At 35.0% G+C, this 13,781-nt stretch overlaps 1 non-coding gene across 1 annotated transcript; it reads right to left on the reverse strand.

Moving 5' to 3' along the window:
* Positions 1 to 9,828: 9,828 nt before the first annotated feature.
* On the reverse strand, positions 9,829 to 9,990 carry LOC149423954 (U1 spliceosomal RNA). The gene has a single exon (XR_016302270.1). It is a non-coding gene; the product is annotated as a U1 spliceosomal RNA (small nuclear RNA).
* Between the last annotated feature and the right edge of the window lie 3,791 nt (positions 9,991 to 13,781).

Genomic DNA, 13,781 nt, shown 5'->3' on the forward strand with positions numbered 1-13,781 from the left:
TTTTTTTTTTTTTTTATTTATTAAAAGTATACAATACAGAATATAGTATATTATATAAAGCATCGTACTCCCAGGAGTTAATAAACTCATTGCGGGAATGATACGCATTACATGAAACATATAGTTGTATGTATTAAATGGACATATGATGGGACATACACAACATTATTATTTCAGATAGTCATTAATAAGTTGAAGTTTGAGCATGTTAGTTTGGATCTTTTTACATTGACTTGCACATTTGATCTCGTTGGGTAGTTGATTATATTTTGTGTGAGCTATGTATTCTAGGGATCTTAGTCCATATTTTGTTGATTTGATTTTTGGTATATGAAGTTTGTTGTGATTTCTTGTGTTGTGTTGGTGTACGTCGCAATTGTAATAGAGTGTAGTGTTGGAATGTGCCGAGTGTTGAATTACTTGTAATATAGTTTTCGTTATTTCAAAAGTGGGAATGGTATTAAAAGGAAGTATTTGGGTGTTTCTGTAGATGTCTTTGACATGTGTGTCCCAAGGTAGACTGAAAATATTTCGCAGGGCTCTATTTTGGACGACTTGGATTTCTGAAATCATTTTTTTTGTAGCAAATCCCCAGATTCCGGCGAGATATATTAGATGTGAGTGAATCATAGCATGGTAAATCGATTTTAATAGAGAGGGAGGAAGTAACCCGCGAAGTCTATATAAAACACCAGTTATAGGAGTAATTTTGGATAGAACATGTTTAAATTGGTGATTCCATGTGAGTTGTGAATCAATGAAAAGGCCAAGATATTTTGTAACATCAACCCTTTCAAGGCGGTTATTATCAAGACTTATATTAAGACTTACATTTTTTTTATTTGCAAACAGTATGTAATGTGTTTTTTTTATGTTTAGGCTAAGTTTGTTTAATCGCAGCCAGTTTGCCAGGCAAGCTATATCCCTTTCCATTTCCTTTTCAAGTTCGTTTAAATCATTATTGTGATAAAGAATCACTGTGTCATCTGCATAGAGTTGTATTGTACCCTTAAGTCCCCATTTAGCAATATCATTAATGTATATTAAAAATAGCAATGGTCCAAGTACGGAGCCCTGAGGCACGCCACATTTTATCGTTCCCATGTTGCTTGTCCCTTTTCCAACAAAGGTCTGACAGTGTCGATTAGAGAGGTAGCTACACAGTAACTTCAGGGGAGTGCCTACTATGCCTAGGTGTTCTAGCTTCTTTAGTAGTATCCCATGGTCAACCGTATCGAATGCCTTTTTTAAATCTATAAATAAGCCTGCAGCATGCTTACCCTGGTCTATATGCTTTTGGAGGGCGTATACAAAATCGAAGGCAGCACATTTTGTGTTAGATTGGTTTCTGAATCCATACTGTTGGGATGCGAGTAAATTGTTTGATAAGAGATATTTAGTGAGCCTAAGCTTAATAACCTTTTCAAAAACTTTAGAGACGACAGATAGGATGGATATAGGACGATAATTAGAAGGATTTTTTTTGCAATCATCTTTGTAAATCGGAATTATTTTTGCTATCTTTAGTTGATCTGGGAAGATTCCACTATCCAGGGATTGATTAATAAGAAAAACAAGGTGGTCAGCTAATATATCTTTGCAAAAGTTCAGGTACACTGGTGTAATTCCATCTAAACCTGGAGATGCATTAGACTTTAGTTGAGAGATGATACTGAGAACTTCTGTTTTATTTGTTTTGGCCATGTATAAGGACTGGATTGCTTTTTGATCCGTGTTTATAGTGATAGAATCATCTGGATATGATGCAATTGTGGCTGCTAAGTTTTCCCCAACTGATATAAAGAAGTTGTTAAAAGTTGAAGCTATCTGTGTTGGGCATGTTATTTCTTCATTCTTAATGAGAAGACATTCAATTTCATCTTTCTGGGGTGTCGAGCTATTTGTTAGAATTGCATTTATTATTTTCCATGTCTGTCGCGGATTACGCAGGTTTTCTTTAAATATAGTCGTGTAGTATTTGGTTTTAGCATATCTTCTATAGTTGGTAACTTGATTTCTTGTTTTATTTCTCAGTGCTGTGAATATATCACTTTGCTGATTTTTTTTCCAGAGTTTAAACGCATTGTTGCGCTGTTTGATAAGTGCATTTAATTTTGCATCAAACCATGGAGTATTACCCCTCCGTTGGTCTCCTATGCGTAACTCAGATTTATGTTGGGATGATTTTATTGCTGTTTTGATGTATTCATTAAAATTATTATAGTTTTCATTGGCATTACTGGTGGTTTCGTGTGGAAAGTTGTGGGATTCTAAATATGTTTTTAACATGTTTTTATCGGTTTTGGTGTTGTTTGAAAAAGAATGTATTCTATTATTAGTGTGATGTTTCAAGCTGTTTTGGTAATCTAATATCAAAATGTTATGATCACTTAGGTAGGCATCTATATTTGCAGTAGTTGAGGAAATATTTTGTCTGTTTGAGATGATATGGTCTATTAGAGAAGTAGAGGTATCTGTTACTCGTGTAGGATAGGATGTGTTACATATGAAACAGTTGTATGAGTCTAGCGTGTTGATGTACTTAAGAGATGTATTATTTTTTTGAAGAATGTCAATGTTGAAGTCACCAAAGATAAGGGTATCATTTCTACAGTTATTTAAAATAGATTCAAGATACATTAAGAATTCGTTAATGTTTGAGGTAGGCTTTCTGTATATAACATAAATATTTAACGGTTTAAAATTTCTATTACGGATATTAATTCCTAAGAAAGAATTTTCACTACAATGTTTTTCGATAGTTGTAGCATTTAGTGAATGGTGTGTGTAGAGAATCACCCCTCCTCCTCTTTCATTGGTGCGAGACGCGAATGTACTTTGGTAGCCGTCGATGTTGAAGAAGCACTCCTCACCATCTTCCAACCAGGTTTCGGATATTGCAAGTACGTGTACAGTGGGTTTGATGCTCTTTAAAGTTTCTTCAATCTCGTCAATTTTATTTCTGATACTTCTCGCGTTAAGATACATTATTCGAAGGCTATTTTTTATTGGCTTATAGTCTTCAATTTTCTCATATTTGTATTCATTTATACTGGCCTGGGTCCCGGATGCTGTAGTTACAGTTGAGTTAGCCATAGTCAACTCTCTCCATTGTGCGTGACATCATTATGGCACGGTAGGGGCAGTCCCTATCGTTTGATCTGTGTTTTGGTGCCTCAATTTTGCCTTTGGCCATTTTAAAGCAGTTCCAGCAACGGAATTCTTCTTTTTGTTCCTTTTTTGAGCATTCAGATGATTTGTGTTCACCAGCACAGTGTAGACAACGATCTTTTGATTCAGTACATCTCGCGGCGGAGTGACCGTATCCCATGCATTTATAGCACTGCATGATTGGGCAGCTGTCTTCGACTCGGACTCGTTGGAAACCTATATTTATTCTTTCTTGTTTTAACATAGCTGAGTGTACTTCTTTTTTGACGATCAGAATAACGTTTCGTAGCCTATCATTTTTCCTGTTGTTTGTGAATCTTAGAATTTTAATAGCTTCCTTATCATTTCCAGTGGCTTCGTAGATAGTATCATTTTGTTGCACAATCATGTCTAATATTTCGGAATCTTGTGTTTCTTTTTCGATCCCCTTCAAGATAACATTAGGTCTAAGACGTTTGCCCTCATGAGCAACCAAGTTACCATTGGTCAGCCCTGGAATTGCTGTTAGGATCTTCTGTGCATCTGACTTTTTAGGGCAGGTAATTATGACCTTGTTATTTTTGGCCTTTGACATACCACTGACACCCACTCTGAGGTCGGCTGGCTTGATAGTATCCTTTATTGTTGAGGTGATGGATTCTGACGTCGCTTCTTGGTCTGATGACGACACTATTACGGCATGTCTGGTGCGATCTCCTCGATTCCCTACTGCCGAGGCGTAACTGAGTACGGGCTCTTTTTGAGAGTTGGCGCAGAAAGCTGACATTTCCCTACAGTGTCTTTCTTCCATCTTCAGTTGACATTCTGCATTCTGCACCTTGGTTTCAAGTAATTCGACTTCCAGAGCATGAAGTTGTTTTCCCAGTGTGGCTCCTTTCTCAATTATCTCCAGCAAAGATGAGATTATTGTGTCGCGGACTTCTTTGGTTATGTTATTTTTGAGAGGCTCGGCTGCTTTCAGTGCCAGAGTGGCAATTTGAACAATATTCATGGCTGTCTCGGACTGTTTCGTTTTCTGGAGAGAAATATATTGGGGGATTTTAACAGAAGGCAGAATCGGTTTGGTTTTGAGAGGAGGAATTTTGTCTTCGTTGATAGATGGAAGCGCTGGACTGGACTCGTGTGTTATTGGTGAGGATCTTGTAGTAGAGGAGAATGTTGTTGCGGTGGTGGTAGAAAGAGCAGAGTTGGTGTTAGTGGGGATTGACGCTTGTTTATTAGTCTTAATTTCCTTCTTTTGTCGTTTGTCCATAACTTTTCTGCTTTCGGCTCGGGTTTGTCTTGGGGACTTAACTGGGACTTACTGGTATTCCCGCTTGCATAACATTTTAGTTGTTGTGTCGGCACTTATTTAGTTTATTATAACAGGAACAAGGAAGAGTTATATTATGTTCATGGTTTATTTTCAGTTAATCATTGATATCGAAATAATCGTAAAAAAGTAATGTTGGCATTGAGTACTTACATGAACGACGTTTAGCTATTATTCTCACACCGAAGTATTTTGTTTCACAACACAATTTTTATATTATTATTACACTTATTTATTTTCATTGTTCTATATTTTAATTCCATTCACCAATTGATTTTTTTAAACTTAATTTAAAGAAATTTTTTCAATAGTATTGATATAGATTATAGATTTTAATTTAAAAATAACACATCTGACAATTTTTGTGGCCGCAGAAAAATGATTCCAAATTTCACTCTTTTTTCTTGTGGAAATCATGGTAAATTTAAATTAAAGCTATTATAAAGTTCGTAATTATGTTTTCCGGGTAAAAAAACTGAAAAGCGATAAGAAACGTGATTCAACGATTACCGTACGATTGAAGTTTGACGTTTTGTACCAAAAACCTAACAAAACAAAAGATTTCTCGATTTCATTTTTTCATTCTAATAAAAGGGTATTCCAATAAAATTGGGAATCCCCTTTGAATGTAATCATAAATATACGATATATTGATCGATTTTTCTGGGCAAAAATTTTGTCTTCGAAATATATAATATTCCCAAAGAAGCAAAAATGTCGGAATGTTTCCTCACGATAGCAAGGTCCCATCTGACGAAGCGCAGTCCTGAGAAATGACCTTTAAAGCATTTATCTTTTCAGCTCATTCTTCCGGAGGGAGCTTTGTCAGACGCAACCTGTTATGAAAAATCATAAAACCCTAAAAATATTTTAAATGCAACTTTTATAAAAGAAAAATGAAATCTCATGGTTTCATGTTTAAATACTTTTATTTTATAAGCAATAATTAGTAGCCTAAAACACTCATCTACATTGAAAAATCTCCTGATAAAAGATACATGACGCCAACGGGACTTGAACCCGTGTCCTTTCGATTTCCGGTCGACAGCTCTGACCACTGAGCTATGGCGGCTTATCTCTTATCCGCGAAATAATTCAATATATACTAGTGTTTCAGGCTAATAATTATTGCTTATAAAATAATTGTTACCCTTTGTGCTATGCATAAAAAATCTTGTCTTAAACATTAGTTTACCAAAAAAATAATAATAAATACTTTTAATTTCACCAAAACATAAAAATAGCACATTGTATAATAAACGATCCAATTTGATTTCGGTCACAATGTACAACTAAAATAAATTTCACTAGCGAATCTTAAACATCTTAGGACATTGTAGAGTGTAGAACACATGTCGATTTCAATATCTGTACCATTGTATAATATCGACGACTACACGTATGTATTCTTTTATCGCGAAGAACTTTATTTTTATTTTATTTATGGAGGGGGGGGGGGGGTTCAATCAAGCCGGTTCACTGAAGCGGATCTTTCAGGTGAACGGGACCCAGTGAACCGGCTCCCTCAACTGAGCCGCTTCGCCCATCTCTAGTGCACGGCTAATGTATTATTTCTCGCTTTCAAAAATTGGAAGCTATCTTGTGCGAACTGTGAACGAAAGTGGCGCCATCTAGAAATAAAATATTAGGGCTTTATAAAAAAATATTTTCACTGTGTTCTTTGTTGGAATTTAAAATCTTTGTTGTTGAGATGCACCACCATAATAAAGCTTGGTTTGTGTATGTGGGGGTGTAATATTATGTTCGTTATTTTTACTATGAGTATTCTGTTTATATTTTCAGTGTATTTTTAAGGTGGTATTTAAAATGTTTATTGTTATTTCTAATACTTTCTGATAATGTATTAAAAAAATTCACTCCAAGATATTTATAGTTGAATTGCACTGTTTTTTTAATTACTTTTTCGAGTTGTGAGAGTTGATGTTTATCTGGGTTTTCTATTATTTTAAAAGGTGCAGTTTTATTTAGACTATTTTCTTTGTAAATTTGTAAAATTACGTGATATAAAAATAATGCATTTAGTTTTCTGACTTTAAATTCTTTAAACAGAAGTTCTGATGAATATGTACCTATATGATTTAAGTGGAATTATTTTTTAATTATTATTTTTTGAATCTATGATGTATCTTAGTTTCCTCACTCTGTCTTTGAGTACGTTAATGTGTGTGGACGATTTTATCCATTAATTTGTCTACTGTAATGTACCTATAGGTATTTTATTTCTGTTTGGCTTTCTATCACTAAACACAAGATATTGCAGATATGTTGTTGTGTATTTGCTTAGAGTAGATTATAATTTATTTTTCTTTAGTGTTCCTTGTTTTTGTATATAATAATTTTTTTTTAAACATAGTGTTAAGTAGTAAATTTATGTCAAACCACTTCTTTTAGTTCATTGATGTATCTGTGTTGGCCATGTTGTTTATTTCCGTCCATGTTTATTAGTAGCACTGTGTCGTCCTTTTGTTTCACCTTAATTACTATAAAAGGCAATCTGCATCTGGGAAATTTAAATTTTAACATTCTAATTTTCATTATAAAATGAAAATTCGCTTTCGTTGTATGGGATGACAGTCATTTAATAATTTAACTTCTTGGGGCCTCTTAATTAGGTAGCAAGTTTTCCGTGCTAAGACTCATTTATCAAATTAATTAGGTTAGGTAAGATGAGAATCTCCGAAACCGGTTCGTTCGGAGAGAAATAAAGTTTTAAAAATTTATTTTATTTTGCTCCATTGAAATTGAAATCCTCTAGCAACCCCCCCCCCATAATGGATTTGAAAAGTCGTTGTGAGAATCACATTTTTTTGTGGGAATTACTTTTTTAGAAATTCTCTAACAATCCCCCCCCATGTAATGAGCAAGTGAAATACTAAGGAATAGGTATTTATTATTACTTGTATCAATTGTTCCGAGTACCAAGAAGAGCTAGTAGAGGTGAGTCGTACTAGCTCTTCTTGGTACTCGGAACAATTGGTACAAGTATGAATAAATACCTAGTCCAAATACCTGTTCCCTAGTATTTCACTTGCTCATTACATGGGGGGGGGAGTGTTAGAGAATTTCTAAAAAAGTAATCCTCACAAAAAAATGTGATCCCCTCAACGACTTTTCAAATCCATTATGGGGGGGGGTTGCTAGAGGATTTCAATTTCAATGGAGCAAAATAAAATAAATTTTTAAAACTTTATTTATTTCTCTCCGAACGAACCGGTTTCGGAGATTCTCAACATACCTAACCTAATTAATTTGATAAATGAGTCTTAGCACGGAAAACTTGCTACCTAAATAAGAGGCCCCAAGAAGTTAAATTATTAAATGACTGTCATCCCATACAACGAAAGCGAATGTTCATTTTATAATGAAAATTAGAATGTTAAAATTTAAATTTCCCAGATGCAGATTGCCTTTTATAGTAATGGTGAAACAAAAGGACGACACAGTGCTACTAATAAACATGGACGGAAATAAACAACATGGCCAACACAGATACATCAATGAACTAAAAGAAGTGGTTTGACATAAATTTACTACTTAACACTATGTTTAAAAAAAATTATTACATACAATTCTGCATAAAAAACAAGGAACACTAAAGAAAAATAAATTATAATCTACTCTAAGCAAATACACAACAACATATCTGCAATATCTTGTGTTTAGTGATAGAAAGCCAAACAGAAATAAAATACCTATACATTACAGTAGACAAATTAATGGATAAAATTGTCCACAAACATTAACGTACTCAAAGACAGAGTGAGGAAACTAAGATACATCATAGATTCAAAAAAATAATAATTAAAAAATAATTCCACTTAAATCATATAGGTACATATTCATCAGAACTTCTGTTTAAAGAATTTAAAGTCAGAAAACTAAATGCATTATTTTTATATCACGTAATTTTACAAATTTACAAAGAAAATAGTCTAAATAAAACTGCACCTTTTAAAATAATAGAAAGCCCAGATAAACATCAACTCTCACAACTCGAAAAAGTAATTAAAAAAACAGTGCAATTCAACTATAAATATCTTGGAGTGAATTTTTTTTAATACATTATCAGAAAGTATTAGAAATAACAATAAACATTTTAAATACCACCTTAAAAATACACTGAAAATATAAACAGAATACTCATATATGATTTAAGATTTTCACGGCCAAAAGTATTTTTGTTATTTGTTTTTGGGGTATTATGCCGTGTTGCGCTAACTCCTTCTTTAGCCAACGTTTCGGACAGCATTGCAGTGTCCATCATCAGGGCAAATGTGTTAAAATCTGCCCTGATGATGGACACTGCAATGCTGTCCGAAACGTTGGCTAAAGAAGGAGTTAGCGCAACACGGCATAATACCCCAAAAACAAATAACAAAAAAAGAATACTCATAGTAAAAATAACGAACATAATATTACACCACCACATACACAAGCCAAGCTTTATTATGGTGGTGCATCTCAACAACAAAGATTTTAAATGCCAACAAAGAACACAGTGAAAATATTTTTTTATAAAGCCCTAATATTTTATTTCTAGATGGCGCCACTTTCGTTCACAGTTCGCACAAGATAGCTTCCAATTTTCGAAAGCGAGAAATAATACATTAGCCGTGCACTAATTATGTGCACTAGGTAGGAAGCGCCCGGCCGGACCTCGTCTCCGGCGATGCTTTTGTACTCTTGCTAAAAACCTTTTTTAACTGGTGGACGCATACTGTCGGAATTTATTGACAATACCAGTCGAGATCGCGCTGATCGCGATCTACTAAATTCAGTATCATATCCTTTCTCGCTTACTCACCTACATAAGAAGAGTGTTTCCCTAATATTCAAAGATTAGGGAAACACTCTTCTTATGTAAGCGAGTAACGAGATGCCTATACATATGCCCCGCCCTCGGTATGAATACGCGAGACGCGAGACGCGCAAGACTAGCAAGACTCACAAGACGTCCAATACTCGCAAGACGTGCAATACTCGCAAGACTCGCAAGACGTCCAATACTCGCAAGACGTGCAATACTCGCAAGACTCGCAAGACGTCCAATACTCGCAAGACGTGCAATACTCGCAAGACGTACAATACTCGCAAGACTCGCAAGACGTGCAATACTCGCAAGACGCGCAAGACTCGCAAGACGCGCAATACTTAAGAACAAATACTAAGTACGAAAGTCTCTTTGAAATATCTGTTCCAAACATCTGTTCTAGTAAATACGCTTCACCTCTAAGAGCTAGTACGACTCACCTCTAATCTCTAGTGAGACCTTCATATATATACAATACACAACGTTCCCCGATCAGGGTAAAATGCCTTTGAGGACGGGACAGCGCGTACGCAGTCCCGACTACCAAAAATTACGCGCCCGAGTTATCCGCATTAGGGATAATCGCAAGGGTCAGCCGAACCGGAGTGCAATGGAACAGCCTCGCCCTGGGGGTACCGCCTTAGTGATCACGGTGTCCCCTACGCCAGGTAAGTATGCTTTGTCAGACAAATCCTGGACTATATATTGACCTGTGGGAATTTTCCGTTTGCGAGCTGCGAGCATAAGTGTGGCCATCTGTACTCCTAAAATAGAACTATTCGGTTTTCCATTGAAAGCCTTCCATTTTCTTAATTATTCTCTGCAAATCAGGAATTAAATTTAGACAGCACTTATATTTAATTCGAGTGCAATAAATATTAAAATATGAAAATTACTCAATTTTTCATGAAAAAATACCATCTTTGTTCTCCAAACTGACATCCGGTGACATCTATCGGTAGACAATCACAGCAAATTTAGTTCGAGCATTTTTAGTTGGCTAAAAGATAAGTTTAAGTTAAGGATTTTAATTTCCTAATAATAATAATATTTTGCTTATTTATATAACGCCGTTGCCGTGAAAACTCCCCTCAAATTTAAATATTTTTAATAAATAGTTCGTGAAATTACAAAAAATACTTCAATAAAAACTACGTAAAGAGAAACATCTAGACAGTTTTAAGTTTTCATAGATAGGTATTTAAAAAAAGAAAGAGTTTTTATTTTTAATTTTAAAACCCCTAAAATCTTCTTTTAAAAATAGAAAATTTAAAAATTTGGTTTTCTGCTTCTGCCAATATTTTTATATTTTACAATTTTAATATTATCTTCAATTTTACAATGGTTTAAAGATATATTTTTGGAGGAAATATGTTCTTATATATTATTGTAAACCATATTTTTGTTAGTTGGCGTACTGCCGATGGATCCGTGTTTACCACGATCTCTCTCTCTCTCTCTTTCTTATTCGTGACATGTTGCATGAAACAGAAAAATAGGGCACAATAGCGCTCAGGACTGTAGTGAGTAGGCAACGTATTATAATAAAACAGAAATGCACATATTTATTATCGCTACGTTCGGTCACATGATGAAACGATATGAATAATTCTGATAAAAATGTACTAAATTTTCTCCAAGTATTATAAAATAATAACAACATGTTTCGTAAAAGATATTATTGTTTGTTTGATGGAAGGAATACCTACCTTGTTCTTCTTTTCACGTAAACAGTACAAATTGAGAACGATAAGCAACAAAGGTAAAGGTAGGTAACCTGATTGCTGATTACAATTCCATTAAAAAATATTGATAGCTCTTAACCCCCCATAAATTGTATAAATTAACCATTATAACGTTGAACACCTTGTATAGTATTTATTGTTTTTGTGTTTAATTCGTAGAACTCCATTTTTTAAAAATTAATTAAAATAAAATTTACCTACACGTGCACGGCCAAACTAAAATTTCCTGAAAATCTTCCAACAAAAATCTTTTTGGACTAAACAACATCAATAAAGTCGAATTTTTTAAACTTAGCTCTCTAAAACACGAGATGCCAATTCCCGTTAAGTTTGAAAAAATAATTGTCATGGATGTCTCTTTGAACAAAATGTAATACAAATTAATTAAAAATGATTTTTTGGACTTGGGGTCTACTGTTTACAGAACTATTAGTGGTAAAAAAGAACAGGAATAATGTTATTATTTCAAATTAGTCATGTTAATGTTAATATGTAGGTTACATTCATTATTTAGAAGGTTTAAAGCAATAACTTGTGTCTAACCGGCGTCTCTAAATATGAGCACATTTCAGAACACCTTCGTTACCACCTTCACTGGCTCAAGGTGCCCTGTAATAATCCATTACAAATTGTGCTCCGATGGTGTTTAAATCCATTAATGAAATGGAACTGAACTATGCGTCCCGGAAAACACTGGTCTGAGGCAGTTAACTCTTAGATCAGCAACATCATCAGCTATAGGCAGACGGAAATACTAAGAATGGTAGCAGAAGTCGGGGACGACCGAGGAAGACATGGCACGACCAAGTGAATCAGATACTTGAGTCGAGCCATGTCAAGAGTCAGAATAATAGAAGAGTATGTATGAGCGTTGTATTGCGTTGTATGGCGGTCCATCCTCTCTGCCTGCCCCTGCGGAGAAACGGCGTGGTGGCTAGTTAGTTATATATATCATATTTTCAGCGACCTTGAGGTGATTTTTCATAAAAACGGCGCTATACAAATATTATTATTATTATACAGCATAATACTTGGATATTACAATAATTTATTGCTTTTATAAAAAGTGATGAATGAATTTTACATCTTTTCTTACCGGCAAATACAATTTTGAAACTTTATGTTTAATTCAGCGCCCGAGGGGATTTCTGTGCCCTTGATGTGATTTCAGCACCCTTGATGTGATTTCAGCACCCTTGAAGTGATTTCAGCACCCTTGAAGTGATTTCAGCGCCCTTAAAGTAATTTCAGCGCCATTGATGTGATTTCAGCGCATTTGATGTGATTTCAGCGCCATTGATGTGATTTCAGCGCATTTGATATGATTTCAGCGCCCTCGATGTGATTTCAGCGCCCTTGATGTGTTTTCAGCCCCATTAATGTGATTTCAGCGCCCTTGATGTGAATTCAGCGCCCCCGATGTGATTTCAGCGCCATTGATGTGATTTCAGCGCATTTGATGTGATTTCAGCGCCCTTGATGTGATTTCAGCGCCCTTGATGTGTTTTCAGCCCCATTAATGTGATTTCAGCGCCCTTGATGTGAATTCAGCGCCATTGATGTGAATTCAGCGCCCTTGATGTGAATTCAGCACCATTGATGTGAATTCAGCGCCCTTAATGTGATTTCAGCGCCATTGATGTGATTTCAGCGCCATTACGTTTGTTTTTATTTAACGAAAATTTACAACTCTTGTGTTAAGATTTGTCTACGAATATTATTAGAGTGCCAAAAGTAACCAAGACGAAACTAAGTAAATTAACCCAGAGAGTGGTTCTTCATATTTTGTAACATGGAATATAAAATAATGTTAAAAACTTCTTGTGTTGGCGCCACGCAGTTTTTTTAAAATATTGTTACCTACCAACTGCTCTATTGAACCAGGATTGCAGGACTGAGGGGAAGGATAAACCATTCCAGAAATATTCTTATCACAGAATCCCGTCTGACTTCAGGATCGAGCATTGAAGACCATTGGAGAAAGATACTTGCTCCCACAATCTTAAGTCCGATGGATTCCCGTGCTTCTCTGCTTTAATCTCATTTTTAATTTTAATTTTTAATCTATTTTCTTATTATGTAAATATTTTCTGTACTTATACACTTTATGGGATGTGTGGGATTGCACTCACCTCCCCACATCCCGGAATAAAGAATTTATTTATATTTATTTATTTATAACTACCTAAAAATAAAAATGGGGGAAGCGCACAAACCACGAGACGTCGATAATAACATACATTTCCAGAGTTGAAGATACTATCAGTATAGCCCTGGTGTAAGAACACCATTCAGAATTGAAACGTTGCTTGAATGGTTTTAGCCGTGTTTGGTGACCAGATCTGAATGGCAAGGTTTTCCCCCCACCTTCCTCTTCCCATCTCCTTCCCCTTCTACATTCAGCCTCACAACATGACCTAATTGGGGATGCCATAATCTCTCTGGATCCAGATGGTTGTTAGCAGTTGGGACTCTCGTGTGGTATTAAAAAGTTTTTAATAAAAACCATAAACCTTCAGCCACGGAGGCTGTGAAAATATTGAAATGTTTGTCAAAAACTTATTCTAACTAGGTCAGTTGATAAAGTGAATCTGTATTGTACTAATGTAACAGATGATGTTATATTTTTTTAACGACGAATCATTAGACGTCTCCTTATCAGCCGTCATTGATAACAGAATGTTAGACAAGATATTAAATATACCTATTTTCAAACAACGAT

This window comes from Hesperophylax consimilis, chromosome 5 (genome assembly GCF_061612785.1).
Source record: "Hesperophylax consimilis isolate HC1 chromosome 5, BYU_Hcon_1.0, whole genome shotgun sequence".
Classification (NCBI taxonomy): Eukaryota; Metazoa; Arthropoda; class Insecta; order Trichoptera; family Limnephilidae; genus Hesperophylax; species Hesperophylax consimilis.